Here is a 17,283-nt window from a genome sequence, read left to right on the forward strand (position 1 = left end):
GATGAGGCCACCTTCTTCCATTGCTCCATGTCCAGTTCTGATGCCAACTGTAGGTCCTTTCTGTGGTGGAAAGGGTTCAGCGTGGGAGCTCTGACTAGTTTCTGGCTAAGTAGCCCCATACACAGTGATGCCCTGTATGATTTGACACATTTTTACCATTGCCAGCCACAACCGTTTCAGCAATGGGTGCTACAGTAGCTCTTCTGTGGGATCAGACCAGACAGAGTAGTCTTTCCTTACCCCGTGCATCAGTGAACCATGGTTGCCCATGACCTTTTTTGTTGGTTCACCAGTTGTCCTTCCTTGGACCACCTTTGGTAGGTATTGATCACGGCTACCGGGATCACCCCTCAAGACCTACCAATTTGGACACTGTCTGACTCAGTCGTTTGCACTTTACAACTTTGCCCTTGTTACAGTAATTTTTAATCTTGCCCATTTTTATGGCTTTGAACACATCAACTTCAAGAATTGACTGATCCCTTGCTGCTTAATCTATCCCATCCTCCTTGACAGGTGCCATATTCACTTCACCTATCAGTGGTTTTGAAGGGTTTTACATAACTAAGATATTGATGACCTATCCTCAGGATAGGTACATGCCCTCAATTCTACGATAGCCCCATTGAAATCAATGGAGCTTCAGCATGCATGCTCGGTTGCAGCTCCATGTAATCTCCTCGCTGTGGAGGTACACTAAGGAGGTGAAGGGGACACGAGACTCCTGTTGTCGGGATCAATAAGGTTTTTACCGCTCAAACTTTTATCACTTATCCTGTGGATTAGTACCTATCCCGCACAATAAGCTATAGTTATCTTAAACAGGATATATTAAAGCAGAAGTCAACCTCCTTTGACCTGTTGGTTATGTCGTGTGGTTTTGTTTCTGATTCCTAGTTCCGACTGTCAACCATACCGTTTCCTAGTTTCTAGTTCTAGCGCAGACTCCAAATCTAGTTCTATCCTACTTTTTATTCTGTTTCTATCCCAACTCTTGTTTTGGACATCTACCTAGACCTCTTGGCTCTGTTCACTCCAGTTCCGGTGTTCACGCCTCACAGTTACTAATCTTTCCTGTGAATCCTACATCAAAGTCCATACCTTCTTAAGAAGGGTAATTGAGTGATACCTTAAACTGTACCTCCCAATGTAGCCTGTGCCAATGCAAAAATGCCACAGTATACAAGTTGGTTACTAGAGGGCCCATTGCAGTTACTTTGGCATCTTTTTAGATTCATTGCAAATAATTCCATCAAGCTTCGACCTTGTTTTGCTGGCTTTGAACCTTTGCTGTAATTTTTTCTAGATGTTCCCTGTCTCAAACTGCTTGTCCATTTGACCACATTACATACATCTGTTGTGCTCTTTTCTAGTAATGTCCAGCAAGGCCATCGATAGGCTTTCCTTCTTCTGGGGGAAATATTGAACTCATTGCCCTAGTTTTATATCTAAATATTTAACCCAAGGCAGAGTGGCTTATTGGCATTGCCTTAGCACCCAGTGCTTGGGGCAAATGCCCTGCCAGTACCACTCTAGCTACGTGACTGCTGTCTAACTTATAACCCTGTTTGTATCTCCGTTGACCTCATGCCACCTCCTATTTATTGTCCCCTCCCCATATATCCCTTCTGGCTTCTTTCCACCTGGTGTTTATCTTGTCCTCTGTTGTTTCCTCCTCTTGGATCTTCTTCACTCTCGATGCTCCGATTCTATCAGTGCTCTTTATCATTGCTGTATAAATATAATCCTCTGTAAAGTCTGCTTGTTCTAGTCTCATGAGTTATATTGTATGACAGCCAGGAGATAAAAGCAAGTGCAAGAGTAAGAAGGAACTGAAGCTGGAAGCTGTGACACTACCTCTGCCCCCTCTTTTACTGTCTGCAGGTTAGCATGAAGGGTGCAGTTAGACATGACGGCAGGACTAGACCACACACAGGGGTTTGTAGTCGTAAAACTGGACACACGAAGGTCTGCGGTGAGGCTCTGTACACAAAACGGTAGCATTTAATCGAGGCTGTTTGCAAAATTGGATAATTTCATTTTATCTTAGGGCCCATTCACATCTATGTTGGAGGTTCTCTTTGGAGCCTTCGGTGCAAATATGGCAGAAAATCCTGGAAGAAATAGCATGCTGCTCTATTTTATCTGGTGGAATACTAGATGGAATGCCGAAAGCCCGACGGACACCATCATAGTTAATGGGGCAGTTCGGCACCATTTGGTTACAGCATGTGATGGATCCAGTTGTTTGGGTATTTTTGTTATTTGGCCCCGAGGACAGACCCAAATGCCCATATGCAGATGTGAATGCATAGAAGCTATGAAAAAACTTGTTTTAAAAAATGTACACACCCTTAATCCAATTAAAGTGGTTGGACAGAAGAATGGGGAAGTTGAGGATGATCACTATTCTTTGGTCAGCAATAGTAAAACAATGACTGACAGATTATGGCAATGGTTCTGTTTTTGAAGGAACCATCCCCTGAAACAGAATGCAGAAGAGGTGGAGCTTACGCAAATTTATAGTGAAGGGGACATTTTGGGTTGTTTTGGGGATGATGCTGGGCAGAACTAGATTTAAAATAAAATGTTGGTAAGTATTAAAAGAAGATATGTGAGCTGTCCATAAACGGTCTCTGCAATGGTGATGCTAACTATTGTCCGATGGCCCATGGCCAGAGGGACATCCACAGCAAATTGCATATGATATGCGATCCTTAAATTCTATTTGAAATCCCAACCCAAGAGTATCATGGCTCTAGTGGTGCAGTAATGGCATCATGACCTTTAATGCCCATGGGTTCAGATGACTCTCAGCCCACTACTGGTCACTGCACTCCTCCAATATCAAGAGCTGCTCAAATTAAGCTTTTGGAGATAGCTTAACAAGGTCTAGGATGGAGGGGGAAGCCCCTGTTGGGAGTAGGAATGTGCAGGATGGGGACCTTAGCTGAGGCCTTACCTGACATTGACATTTCATCATGCATCGAGGGAGCTGAAGCAAGTGAATCCAAGAGCTGTGTTGATAACTTTGGAAGGCTGCAGGGAGAACCCCACTACTGGCAGTCTTGGCTATACTTCCAGAAGAACTCACGGCTGCAGGACCAGTCTTCCGCATGGTAGTGAAACGCTGAAGTCCACTCCACATTTTGCCAACTCGTTGTTTATTGAAATACAGTTTATACTGAGGCACAGTTCGTATGATACTCCAGGCCGTGGTACATGCAGGTGGCTCACAGAGGTTCAGACAGTGCTGAAATATGGCTTTCTCTACCCCCTTCATCGATTCCAAAGAGAACTCTGATTCTTACAGCCCACAGTAAGGGTGGATGCAGATGAACGTTGTTTTCTCACCTCATGTGGTCGTAATAATCACGGCCGTATAATGGGCCAAAATGAAATCACTGATTTCAATGGGATTTCAGTGGTTTAATTTTCACTAGGTCTTTTCTCGGCCATTAACTGTACGGCCGAGAAAAGATAGGACCTGCCCTATCTTTCCTGCACGTAGTGAATAGATTCCCCTCGTTCAGGCGCAACTATGCTCCGCCAAGCGTAGTTGCACGCACGCTCATCAGAATAAGCCCTAATAGTAGGTAGGGCTTTCTCACTGCCTTCTACACTGGGGTCTTGAGCTGGCTGAAACCCATTCATCTACTACTTTCCCCCACTGTGTCACACCAAGATGGCGCTGACCTAACATTACATCTGCTTCCACCAGCCACCTGCACTCACCCAACCTATTAAAGAAACATTAAGCAAACATTAATAATAATCAAGGATGGGCAATTTTCCCACGTCAGTTCCGTGCGATTCCAAGATGGACCGAGCTCACATGGGAAAAAACCTATTAATTTGAATGGGTTAGTTCACACAAGCTATTTTTCTCTGATAGTCCGAGTTAGAAAGGTCACTGCTAGAGATGAGCGAGTATACTCGCTAAGGCACATTACTCGAGCCAGTAGTGCCTTAGCCGAGTATCTCCCCGCTCATCTCTAAAGATTCGGGGGCCGCCGGGGGGCGGGGAGCGGCGGGGAAGAGCGAGGAGGAACGGAGGGGAGATCTCTCTCTCCCCCCCCGCTCCCCGCCGCAACTCACCTGTCACCCGCGCCTCAAAGGAACACAATGAGGCCTCAAAGGAACACAAAGGGAGACAGGGGTATCGCCCTAGGAACCAAGTAAGTATCCATCCCCCTCTGTTACCTATACAGGCCTTAAAGGGGCTGTCCAGACTTAGAAAAGCATGGATGCTTTTTTCCAAACACAGCGTCACCTTTCTCCGTTGTTTGCCTCTGGTATTTCAGCCCAGCTCCATTCACTTCAATACAGCTGAGCTGCAATACCCAATACAACCTTATGGACAAGAGTGGCGCTGTATTTGGAAGAAAGCAGCCATGTTTTTCTAACCTTGAGCAGCCCCTTTAATAGTGCCCATGAGTCAGTATTGTCTGAACGCAGTACCTTCCCTAAACATATACGATGCATTACAAGTATATATAGGATATATAATGCAGTATATCAGAATGTATTAACGTATAATATGAATAGGATGCAGGAATTGTCAGGTTAATTATCGTCCTCTTACATTTCACAGCTAAAAAGCTTTTTATGACGATCCTAAGGGATTTATTCACGGATAAATGGGCTTTATTGTGGGTTTTAATAATGGATGTCACTTGGAAGCTCGCATCCAATCTTTCTTTAAAAGGGTCTCTTATATAGAAAACACTCGTTCGCTGCCAGAACGTCTGAGGAGCTGCGAGGGAAGGCTTGGGTGGGGGGCTTGGATCCTGAGAGTGATGAACGGCAGAAGAGGAAGGGACGGACCGCAGGATTATATCTAATGATTGCAGCTATGCTATGGTATATTAGTAGGTCATTATTACAGTCCTGTGCGGGCGGGGGACATTTAGAGAAATAGTAGAAGTAGAAGGAGGGATCTTATGGTTTTATAGAGCAAAGGAAGAAATACTGGAATTATAGGGAATATTAGATATATTAAAATACTAGAATTGAAAATGACTTGACCCCTTAAGGACCAAGCACTATAAATTTACAGCGCTTGGTCCTCGGCTTTAATTTCAGCTCGGATTAAAGCTCTTGCTCCTGCAATGTAGCAGGATCAAGTTGAGTCCTCGGCTGTTAGTCATAGCTGAGGACCCGGAGGAGAAGGCAGAAGCATTTTTAACCACTTCTGCAATCTTTGGTTTACTTTGCTCCTCCTTTGGTTTACTTAGGCCAGGCTCGCATGACCGGGTCATGTAGCGGATTCTGGCTCTGAGCCCAGCCAGTGACCTTGCGCACGGCAATTAATTGTATCGCACATGACCGTATAGGCTCACAGGTGGTCATGCACAGTACAGTTTTTTTTGTTTGTTTGTTTGTATTTCCTGCGAGGTCACTCAGCAGGGTACCCGTAGCCCATATGCAATGTTAATTGACATTAATGGAGGCCATTTGCGCAAATATAGCATGCTGCGATTTTTCTTTCGCTTGCAGAACACGCAATTCGTATCTGCAAGTGTCAATGCCCGCATTTTACCATGGATCGTCCACACAGACGCAAATCGCAGAATCCGCAATTCAAATCCGGCCATGGAAGACCGGCCTTACTTTTTCTCCCTGCAACATGGATGTTTACTAAATGTGCTCAATACATGAGACATGAACGATATGGCTGGGTTCACACAGGACGGAAATTCCATGGAAGTCTTGCAGAATGTCCTCAGTGGAATTGCACGGAAATTCTACGAGTTTCCTCAGTGGTAAGGCTTCAGGTTTGAAGTGGCTTGTCTGCCTGTCTTCTGCTGCGGAAATTTCTACCCATAGAGAGAAGAGAGCCCGAAGCGGAAACAGTCATACAATTGACATGTTGCGGATTTGAATTCCGTGCCGCGTGTCAGTTTACGTGCGGCTTGTCCGCAGATTTTTGAAAATCTCACCCATTTTACTGCTTAGTCTCGGGCTTAAGAATGCATGCAGAATTTCTGTGCCAAAATTCTGTGTCAATTCCATCCAATGAGAACCCAGCCTATAACTGTTTGGCCTCATGCACACAGGTGGATCTTGCTGCGGAGTCCAGGGTTGGCATCCGCCTCGGAGTTCCGCAGCAATAACCCTCCATTGCATGCTATGAAAAAATGATTCTTCATGTATATGAGAGGAAACCAATTCCAGATTCTGCTTGCAGAAGAAAAATCGCAGCATGCTCCATTTTCCTGTGCTTACCACACCAACAGCTTCTATTGAAGTCATTTGAGGCCGTCCGACCCGCAGACCGTCCACAGTGTTAATCCCGAGACGCAGGAGTTAAAAAAGAATATGTACTGCGCATGTCTGCAGTACAGAGAAGCCCGAAGAAGATAGATCCGCGTGGACGCCAGCGAAGAATACGACAGGTACGTAGGGTCACCCGCCGCGGTCAAGGCCGGATTCCGTGCAGGATTCAGACTCAAGGCCCATTCAGACACAACGATTATCACTCAAAATTTGCTCAAAAGCCATCTTTTGAACAATTATCGTTGTGTCTAAATGCGCAGCCATTGTGCGCTGTTCATGCACTATTTGTTCATCAACGATTTCTAGAAGGCTAGAAATCACCAATGACTGTTATCGGCGCCGCACGCTGATTTTCTCTGCAGGCGGCACTGATAGCATTCTTTCAGCTGGGATCCTGTTGGCACTTCCCTAGCGGGATACCAGCTGAAACCTCCAAGAACAAAGCAACTGTCAGCGCTCCTGCTGTTTCTCAGAGCTATCAGCTCAGCGGGACACTGCTGATAACTCCGAGAACAAAGCAGCTGTTTTGTATATGCAAACAGCTGCTTTGTTCTCGCAATCAGCGGTGTCCGGCTTCGCCTACATTTAACTCTTTAAGTAGCTAATTAGCTACTTAAGGGTTATGCAAAGAGGATCGCTCAAAACTGTCACTCAAACTGCCATTTGAGCGATTTTTATCTTGCAATTTGAATTAGTATTTTTACGATGTGTTTCTCTATACAGAATTACTTAGGAATGCTCTCTCTTATGGGTTTTGGGACTCTCTCCTTTTCGCTCATCACTAGTTCTGGGCTTTAATTTGAGTGGTGAGAGCTGGCTTCAAGCAGCTACTCCAAAACTCACCTCAGCAAACGTTGCTTTGGCTGTCACACTCTTTGCGGCAGCGCTTTTTGTAGTAATACGCTTAACATTCCAAACTCCTGCCGCAAAACAATGGCGGCCCACAGGCAATTTGTTCAGCACTTCTGCCCATAAACAAATTGCTGCATCACATGAAATGCCTTTCTTTGGGGACCCTTTTTATGCCCTATCCTCTCGCATTGCCTCGTAATACTTGAGTCTCCACCTCATGCCACCGCAGCAGACCACCCAGTAACCTGGAGGCAGAAAACATTAAAGGAACAGTTCCAACATTAAAATGCTTCAAATAAAACAGCATTAATACTATAATAATCCGGGTGCTCTAATAACCCTCTTACACCAGCCGCCATTTGTGTGACGCCGCCACATGTTTGTGCCCTCTGTGTGACAGACCATAATACAAACACTTGCTAGTACCTGACGAAGAGTAGAGTTGCCACACCAAAGTCTGTCGTACCGAGACCCGGCCTTATTTCTCTGCCATCTTCCTGGGAGAACCTGTGGCTGCGTACCACGCAGGCCTTTGGTCCCATTGCAATATAATATGGCCTATGTAGTGACAACTCTTAATGTTAGGCAATTGCTTTACTTTACAGAATCTTTCCTGTGTGTATTTCAGTAAGGAGCTGCTAGCAATGTCTTGAGGAAGGGTGAGTGCCAGCTTAAGACCGCCAGTATTGTGCATGGGAGGAAATGAGCGTCCCCTGTGCTGTGACGTAAGGCTGCTTAGTTACTAGCAGGTTACAGCAGCGCTCGCTTTTATAAGGGTCATTTCCAGATGTAAGCAGCTGCATAGGCTTGCATGCTATGGAAATCCCATAAGGGACAAATAACATGTATGCGTGTGAGATATGTGGGCTGTGTGGTGGATAGCTTCAAGTACAGCAAACTGATTAAAATTTCGTTAACCCATTTGCGACCGGGGCACGGCAAAACTGCTGGTAATTAATCCTTGTATGTTACCTTTTATGGCTTTGTGTAACAGTTTCCTTTTACTTTACTTTGTAGGATGGTTTCACACCTGCGTGAAGGGCTCTGTTCAGGTTTTCATTTTCCTACAGGAAAATGGAGTCCCTGTCTGAAGTGACCAGTCCAATGATGGAACCAAAAAGAGCTGAACAGACCCGATTGAACATTATGGGGTTCGTTTGGCTTCTGTTATACCCTGTAACAATGGATGAAATAGCATAGCATGCTTCCATGATAAGTGCTCTGCCTCATCCTTTGTATGACCGGTACCAAAGGCACCCAATGGATCCCATTGACTCACAGTTGCAAGAAAAAAGTGAACCCCTGAATTTAATAACTTGTAAATCCCGTTTTAGCAGCAATCACTTACACCAAATGTTTCCTGCAGCTGCAAATACATCACGTCAGGACTGGTTGAAAAAGAAGGTGATTTGTGTTTTGGAATGGTCAAGTAACATTCCTGACCTTATCCCTATGGAGATGCTGTGGCATGATTTGATGAGGGTTGTGCTGGCAAGGCATCCCAGAAATATTGATGAACTCAAACACATTTGCAGGTAGGAATGGTGCAAAATTCCTTCTGAATATTGTGCAAATCCTATTTGCAGCTACAGGAAACATTTGATGGAGGCGAGTGCTGCTGAATGGGAAGCTACAGGTTATTAAATTCAAAGGTCCACTTACGTTTTCTCTCTGCACTGTGGAAGATTACTCCACATGCTCGATAAAAAACATGAACGGTACAACTATTTGTGTGTTATTAGTTACATTATGTTTGTCTACAATTGTGACTAAAGGCCTATTTAGACACAACGATTATTGCTCAAAATTCGCTCAAAAGTTGTCTTTTGAGGGATAATAGTCGTGTCTAAATGTGTAAATTTTTCACTGTTCGGCCGAATGACAGTTTTCAGCTCTGCTTAAAAACCGTCATTTAGCAGAACAGCTGATAAGCAGGACAGCATGCTGTGTTCTGCCAGCGGAGAGCTGATTACAGCTTATAACATTGTTATGGCTATTCTCAGTTCTCAGCCCTACCATCAGAATAGCTGATAAACAGGACTGCACCCTGTGTCTTGCAGTCCATGGTGCTGAATTCTTCATGGGGAGCCCATGGTTGAACAATGGAGCTAATTACAGAGTTCAGACATCCTGCTGAGTTCTCTAATAGCTCCAAGAAGCTCATTTGCATGCAAAACAAGCTAATAAAGTACGAATAGCAATTAGTGCCTATTAGTACTTTATGCAAAACGATCGCTGATCTTTCAATCTTTTGAAAGATATCTGTGTGTGTAAATGGGCCTTTAGATAACAATCAGACCACATTTTATTAGTAATCAATGCAGAAATCCAAGTCATTTTGAAGGGTTCATTTACTTTTCTTGCAGTGGTATTATGGGGTCCATTGGGTTCTGGCTTGGTGCCCATCGTTTTGACAGGGCAAATGTGATGGAATTTGCAATAGAGTCTCCAAGTTGTGAAAGACTCTTGACAGGTAGACTTCTGCAAAATCTTCTTAGGGGGCTGGAGAAGTTTTAAAGTGATCACCATCATAGATCAAGAAAATGAGTTGGTATTACTAAAGATTTGTTGTATCTGTAGGATCCTCAAAGATGAGAGATCCAAAATTCAATTTCCCTCTACAAAATCTGCTTTTTCTTAGCAGTGTCTGCAATGCTTGTGAAGTAAAGATCTCACCTAAGAAGTGAGCCACCTTGACAAGATTGCCATCTATATCCAGAAGATGCTTGTACTGCCAGCTCACGTCATTACTCTTCTCTTCCCAGAATCTTCTCTGCTTCAATGACTGCACATAAAACTTCTATCTTCTTAAGTAAATCCTTGTCCCTGAGCTTTTTGTATACCAGTATAATACCAGGGAGCTAGACACGGCTACGGTTCAGTGACATTTGTTTTTCCGAAGCTTCAAATTTCCTAATGCGATGGACTTTGTGAATCTCAGAAAACCCCAAAAGTCCCTGGGCTACAAATTCCATGTCTCAATCCCCCAAATCCCAGAAGATTGATTCTTCTAAAGAAATAATGCTGCTTCCACTAATTATGCCTTTTAGTATAGGAATACATAATCATATGCAAGTCAAGGGAAGCAACTGTGTAAGTTTTACTACAATGTCAGAAAGAAACTCGAGAGAATGAACACTCCAGTATATTGGTTTCTGTACTAGTGATGAATGAAGTTTTGAAAGGTTCAGTTTGGCTGCTTCACCGAATTTCGACAGAAGTTCGGTTATAGCGTATAACACTATCTAAAGGCCATAAAGGCCCTTTATAACACTTTTATATACGTTTTCCTTCTTTTCTAATTCTTCATCTTTTTCCTTCTTCTTTTTCCTCCTTCTTTATCCTTTAATGCTAATACTCCTCAGGAACTGGTAGCAGGCTCTCACGCAGGAGAACAATGAAGAGGTACATCAAGAAATGACTTTGTCCACTAAGAACTCTGTAGTAAGCACTCAGAATCCTCTTGGATGGAGAAAAAGAAGTGCTGTGAAAAAGAAAAGGAGAGCGGTGGTTGGGGGGATTCCCTAATGAGAGGAACAGAGGTAGTCATCTGCACACCTGACATAACCTCACGAGAGGTATGCTGTCTTCTAGGTTAACAAATCAAAGATGAGCCTGATAGGACTGAAGAGTCTTGATGGCCTACAGACTACTACCCATTCCTGCTGATACATGCAGGGATGAAAGACACTGCAAAAAAGGACCTTGCAACTATCTGCAGAGACTTTGAAGACCATGGAAGGAAAGTGAAGGAACTAGGAGCACAGGTAATCTTCATCGGTGGCTACATCGATGGTGCCACCAGCAAAAATTTGGATTTCTAGACCAAGGAGTGAATTACCTATATGATGGACTCCTTGCTTGAGATGGGTTGCATCTTACAAAGGTAGGTAAGCATATATTCGTCAGGCACCTTGCTACACTCATCTAGAAAGCTTTACACTAGAACAGTGTTTCCCAAACTTCAGTCCTCAGGGACTCCCACAGGTCATGTTTTCTGGATCTTCTTAGTATTGCACAGGTGATTTAATTATTGTCAGTGCCTCAGACATCGTCACAGGTATTCTTACTATGGTATATTCTGAAAACAAGACCAGTGGGGGTCCATGAGGACTGGAGTTTGGAAACACTGTACTAGAACAATATGAGAAGAGAAGTTAGATAAACATATACATCTAATGCTTACAATTGAGAACCTTGCCAGTAGAAAGAAAGAGCAAAGACAAACATATCAGAAGGAAAGTAGAGGAATAAGAGACACCGATCACAAACTAAAATGTTTTTACACAAATGCCCAGAGCATGGGAAACAAACAAGGGGATTGGAACTCCTAACACAGGAAGGGAAATACGATGTCATAGGCATCACAGAAACTTGGTGGGATGATACACATGATTGGAATACAAGGCTTGAAGGATACAACTTATTTATAAGAAACAGACCTAAAAAAAAGGGAGGAGGTGTTGTGTTGTATGTTAGGAAAACATTCACCTTCACAGAGATTCAAGCTTAAGAGCATGGGAGTTCTGTAGAAACTGTTTGGGTGAGAATACAAGGAGAGAACAACAGAAAGTACACCATTGTAGGCATTTACTATAGGCCGCCTGGACAAGCAGAAGATGTTGATGAACTCTTTCTACATCAGATGGCAAAGTTCGCAAAAAAGTACAACATAGTGATTATTAGGAAATCTATATAGGAGAGCGCTCACTGTGAAGCTGTTGAAGGATGTAGTTGTATGGCAAATCCAACTTCTAAAATCAGGGGAGAGGGAGGGGGGAATCTTCTCAAGTGAAACCGAAGATTGCAGGTGCTTCGGAGAAATCTCACATGCTTTGTGAGAGAGCAGCCAGAGGAAACTCCGATCACATGGTGAGGGAGACAATATAAATGCAAGAGAGAAAAAGGAAAAAATCCTCAGCGCTCACACCGTGTTATGTATCAGAATGAATAGATGAAGAGATTGTGGGACTTACTTGGTGGAGGCGCCTATAGCCAAAGCCGCCTCCCAGTCCAGGATAGCTTATCACGTAGTGATGAATGCCAAAGACGATGAAGATAGTTTCGCAACTTTAATATATGCAGTGGTAAATACACAACGCGTTTCGGCCGGATGGCCTTTTTCAAGTGTAAAAATGACAGTAAAAACATTCATATATATAGGTAAATACCTGTTAGATGGTGTGTCTTGTAACGAGTCAGATCTCCCGTTTGTGTGAAGGGGAGGGGATACGGAGGGGAGGGGGAATGGGAGACGCTGAAGTTTGGTGTAATAATCATGTGTTCAAGTATCATGGGAAACCTCTGATGACGTGGGAGAATCGTATAGGGCCACGTCATTGTGGGCGTATGGTTAAAAGATGTCAGGTGACCTTTATAGGAGGGTTATATCTCTATAGATTCATTCCTGTTGTATCGTCTAGAGCATAACGCTCTGACGTGTTCAATGTAATGACGTGTTTTACGTATGGAGCGTCCGTACAATAGGGGACATTCAATCTCCAGAGTATCGTTGAATGTCCGGCGCCTTAGGAGTGTCGTGGTTTCTGTTACAGCGTTCCAACGTATTTACGTATGGAGCGAAAATTTGCATAATGGAAAACGTTTGCTCTCCAAGATGAGCTTAACGTAATGTTATATGATGTAAGGCGCTGTGATGCGCTATAGATATATATTGCACATAAAATAGTAGATTGCATGACTGATAATATGTTGTTATTGTAATACATTTTAGAGCATGATTCTGGGTATGTATTATGTTATGTGATGGTGACACAAAGTTCACATGATTACTATAAAGATTGAAAATTACATTATAAAGGACTTCAGGTTTTCTAAAAACAACAAATAAAAATGACTCACATCACTACTTAAAATACCTATAGATAATAGTATATACTGATCATACAATCATCATATAGTATGTACCTAAAAAAAATAAAATTCATATACTCTCATATATTAACAGAGGAGAGGGAGGGGGTATGCAAAAAAATGGGATATCATCCTATTATGGTGTAATTATTAGCTATAAATATATAAATAAAATGAAATAAAAAAATACGTTCATGCTTTTGTTGCAGTTATAAGAAGCATTATAAAGAATTATTATTTTTCTTCTATACATAATTTAATTATCTTTGGTGATCCTATTACAATTTCTCCAGGGTCTCATTTAAACCGTGTGGTACTAACTAGAGATGAGCGAACGCGTTCGTCCGAGCTTGATATTCGTGCGAATATTAGGGTGTTCGGGATGTTCGTTATTCGTGACGAACACCATGCGGTGTTCTGGTTACTTTCACTTCCTTCCCTGAGACGTTAGCGCGCTTTTCTGGCCAATTGAAAGACAGGGAAGGCATTACAACTTCCCCCTGCAACGTTTAAGCCCTATACCACCCCCCTGCTGTGAGTGGCTGGCGAGATCAGGTGTTCGCCTAATATAAAAGTCGGCCCCTCCCGCGGCTCGCCTCAGATGCGGTGTGAGTTAGATGAGGGACAGTGCTGTTTATACCGGAGCTGCTGTAGGGAAAGAATTGGTAGTTAGTGTAGGCTTCAAGACCCCCCAAAGGTCCTTATTAGGGCCACTGATAGCTGTGTGTTGGCTGCTGTTAGCAGTGGGATTTTTTTTTCTTTCTCAAAATCGCCTCTGCAGACCGTTGCACCTGGCATTAGGGACAGAAGTGCTGCATAGGCAGGGAGAGTGTTAGGAGTGAGTGTAGCCTTCAAGAACCTCAACGGTCCTTTCTAGGGCCATATTTATCCGTGTGCAGTACTGTCCAGGCTGCTGTTGGCTGTGCTGCATTTTTTTTGGGCTTCTCAAAATCGCCTCTGCAGAGCATTGCACCCTCCATTGATACTGCAGGGAAAGAATTGTATAGGCAGGGCCACAACACAGTTATTATTCATAGAATATACGCAGTGCTGCCTGTTGGTGGGAAAAAACTGAAAAGAAATCTATTTGTCCAGCCTGTGTCCGTCCTTACGCCTGTGTAGACGTGTGAGCTGCGTGAAAAACATTGCTAAATCATACGCAGCCAGCTACGCTTTACTGCTGGGTTCGCCATTTGCTTTCCTTAATTGGGGAAAAAAATACCTGCTCTCCAAGAGTTATAATAACTCTGCTACCCTCACGTTCTGTGACACATAAGCAGGGACACAGCGCAGTTATTAAACTTCTCAGGTTCATTGAATATACGCAGTGCTGCCTGTTGGTGGGAAAAAACTGAAAACAAATCTATTTGTCCAGCCTGTGTCCGTCCTTACGCCTGTGTAGACGTGTGAGCTGCGTGAAAAACATTGCTAAATCATACGCAGCCAGCTACGCTTTACTGCTGGGTTCGCCATTTGCTTTCCTTAATTGGGAAAAAAAATACCTGCTCTCCAAGAGTTATAATAACTCTGCTACCCTCACGTTCTGTGACACATAAGCAGGGACACAGCGCAGTTATTAAACTTCGCAGGTTCATTGAATATACGCAGTGCTGCCTGTTGGTGGGAAAAAACTGAAAACAAATCTATTTGTCCAGCCTGTGTCCGTCCTTACGCCTGTGGAGACGTGTGAGCTGCGTGAAAAACATTGCTAAATCATACGCAGCCAGCTACGCTTTACTGCTGGGTTCGCCATTTGCTTTCCTTAATTGGGAAAAAAAATACCTGCTCTGCCACAGTTAATAACTCTGCTACCCTCACGTTCTGTGACACATAAGCAGGGACACAGCACAGTTATTAAACTTAGATAATTCATTCACTAGAGGCAGTGGGGCCTTTCGTTTTCCAAAAAGGGCAAAAATTATATTTGGCCTGCAGTCTTGCGCCAATTTATTTCCTGCCTGGGAAATCTAATCACTGGTAATACAGCATGCTGAGGGGTAGGGGTAAGCCTAGAGGACGTGGACGTGGACGTGGCCGAGGACGCGGAGGGCCAAGTCAGGGTGTGGGCACAGGCCAAGCTCCTGATCCAGGTGTGTCGCAGCCGACTGCTGCGCGATTAGGAGAGAGGCACGTTTCTGGCGTCCCCACATTCATCGCCCAATTAATGGGTCCACGCGGGAGACGGTTATTAGAAAATGAGCAGTGTGAGCAGGTCCTGTCCTGGATGGCAGAAAGTGCTTCGAGCAACCTATCGTCTACCCGCAGTTCTGCGCCGTCCACTGCTGCCAATCCGAATCCTCTGTCTGCTGCTCCTCCTTCCTCCCAGCCTCCTCACTCCACTACAATAACACCTGCTCAGGAGCGGGAGCACTCCCAGGAACTGTTCTCGGGCCCCTGCTTAGATTGGGCAGCAGCGGTTCCTCTCCCACCAGAGGAGTTTATCGTCACTGATGCCCAACCATTCGAAAGTTCCCGGGGTCCGGGGGAAGAGGCTGGGGACTTCCGCCAACTGTCTCAACAACTTTCTGTGGGTGAGGAGGACGATGACGATCAGACACAGTTGTCTTGCAGTGAGGTAGTAGTAAGGGCAGTAAGTCCCAGGGAGCAGCGCACAGAGGATTCGGAGGAAGAGCAGCAGGACGATGAGGTGACTGACCCCACCTGGTGTGCAACGCTTACTCAGGAGGACAGGTCTTCAGAGGGGGAGTCAAGGGCATCAGCAGGGCAGGTTGCAAGAGGCAGTGCAGTGGCCAGGGGTAGAGGCAGGGCCAGACCGAATAATCCACCAAGTGTTTCCCAAAGCGCCCCCTCGCGCCATGCCACCCTGCGGAGGCCGAGGTGCTCTAAGGTCTGGCAGTTTTTCACAGAGACGCCTGACGACCGACGAACAGTGGTGTGCAACCTTTGTCGCGCAAAGCTCAGCCGGGGAGCCAACACCAACAGCCTCACCACCACCAGCATGCGCAGACATATGATGGCCAAGCACCCCACAAGGTGGGACGAAGGCCGTTCACCGCCTCCGGTTTGCACCCCTGCCTCTCCCCCTGTGCCCCAACCTGCCACTGAGATGCAACCCCCCTCTCAGGACACAGGCACTACCGCCTCATGGCCTGCACCCACACCCTCATCTCCGCTGTCCTCGGCCCCATCCAGCAGTGTAGTTCAGCGCACCGTTCAGCCGTCGCTTGCGCAAGTGTTCGAGCGCAAGCGCAAGTACGCCGCCACGCACCCGCACGCTCAAACGTTAACCGTCCGCATCGCAAAATTCATCAGCCTTGAGATGCTGCCGTATAGGGTTGTGGAAACGGAGTCCTTCAAAAGTATCATGGAGGCGGCGGCCCCGCGCTACTCAGTTCCCAGTCGCCACTACTTTTCCCGATGTGCCGTCCCAGCCCTGCACGACCACGTCTCCCGCAACATTGTGCGCGCCCTCACCAACGCGGTTACTGCCACGGTCCACTTAACTACGGACACGTGGACAAGCACAGGCGGGCAGGGCCACTACATCTCCCTGACGGCACATTGGGTGAATTTAGTGGAGGCTGGGACAGAGTCAGAGCCTGGGACCGCTCACGTCCTACCCACCCCCAGAATTGCGGGCCCCAGCTCGGTGCTGGTATCTGCGGAGGTCTATGCTTCCTCCACTAAAGCACCCTCCTCCTCCTCCTCCTCCTCTGTCTCACAATCAAGATGTGTTAGCAGCAGCATGTCGCCAGCAGTCGGTGTCGCGCGGTGTGGCAGCACAGCGGTGGGCAAGCGTCAGCAGGCCGTGCTGAAACTACTCAGCTTAGGCGATAAGAGGCACACGGCCCACGAACTGCTGCAGGGTCTGACACAGCAGACGGACCGCTGGCTTGCGCCGCTGAGCCTCCAACCGGGCATGGTCGTGTGTGACAACGGCCGTAACCTGGTGGCGGCTCTGCAGCTCGGCAGCCTCACGCACGTGCCATGCCTGGCCCACGTATTTAATTTGGTGGTTCAGCGCTTTCTGAAAAGCTACCCACGCTTGTCAGACCTGCTCGTAAAGGCGCGCCGGCTCTGCGCACATTTCCGCAAGTCCCACACGGACGCTGCCACCCTGCGCACCCTGCAACATCACTTTAAGCTGCCAGTGCACCGACTGCTGTGCGACGTGCCCACACGGTGGAACTCTACGCTCCACATGTTGGCCAGGCTCTATGAACAGCGTAGAGCTATAGTCGAATACCAACTCCAACATGGGCGGCGCAGTGGGAGTCAGCCTCCTCAATTCCTTTCAGAAGAGTGGGCCTGGTTGGC

Source organism: Eleutherodactylus coqui, chromosome 13 (assembly GCF_035609145.1).
Source record: "Eleutherodactylus coqui strain aEleCoq1 chromosome 13, aEleCoq1.hap1, whole genome shotgun sequence".
NCBI classification, from domain to species: domain Eukaryota; kingdom Metazoa; phylum Chordata; class Amphibia; order Anura; family Eleutherodactylidae; genus Eleutherodactylus; species Eleutherodactylus coqui.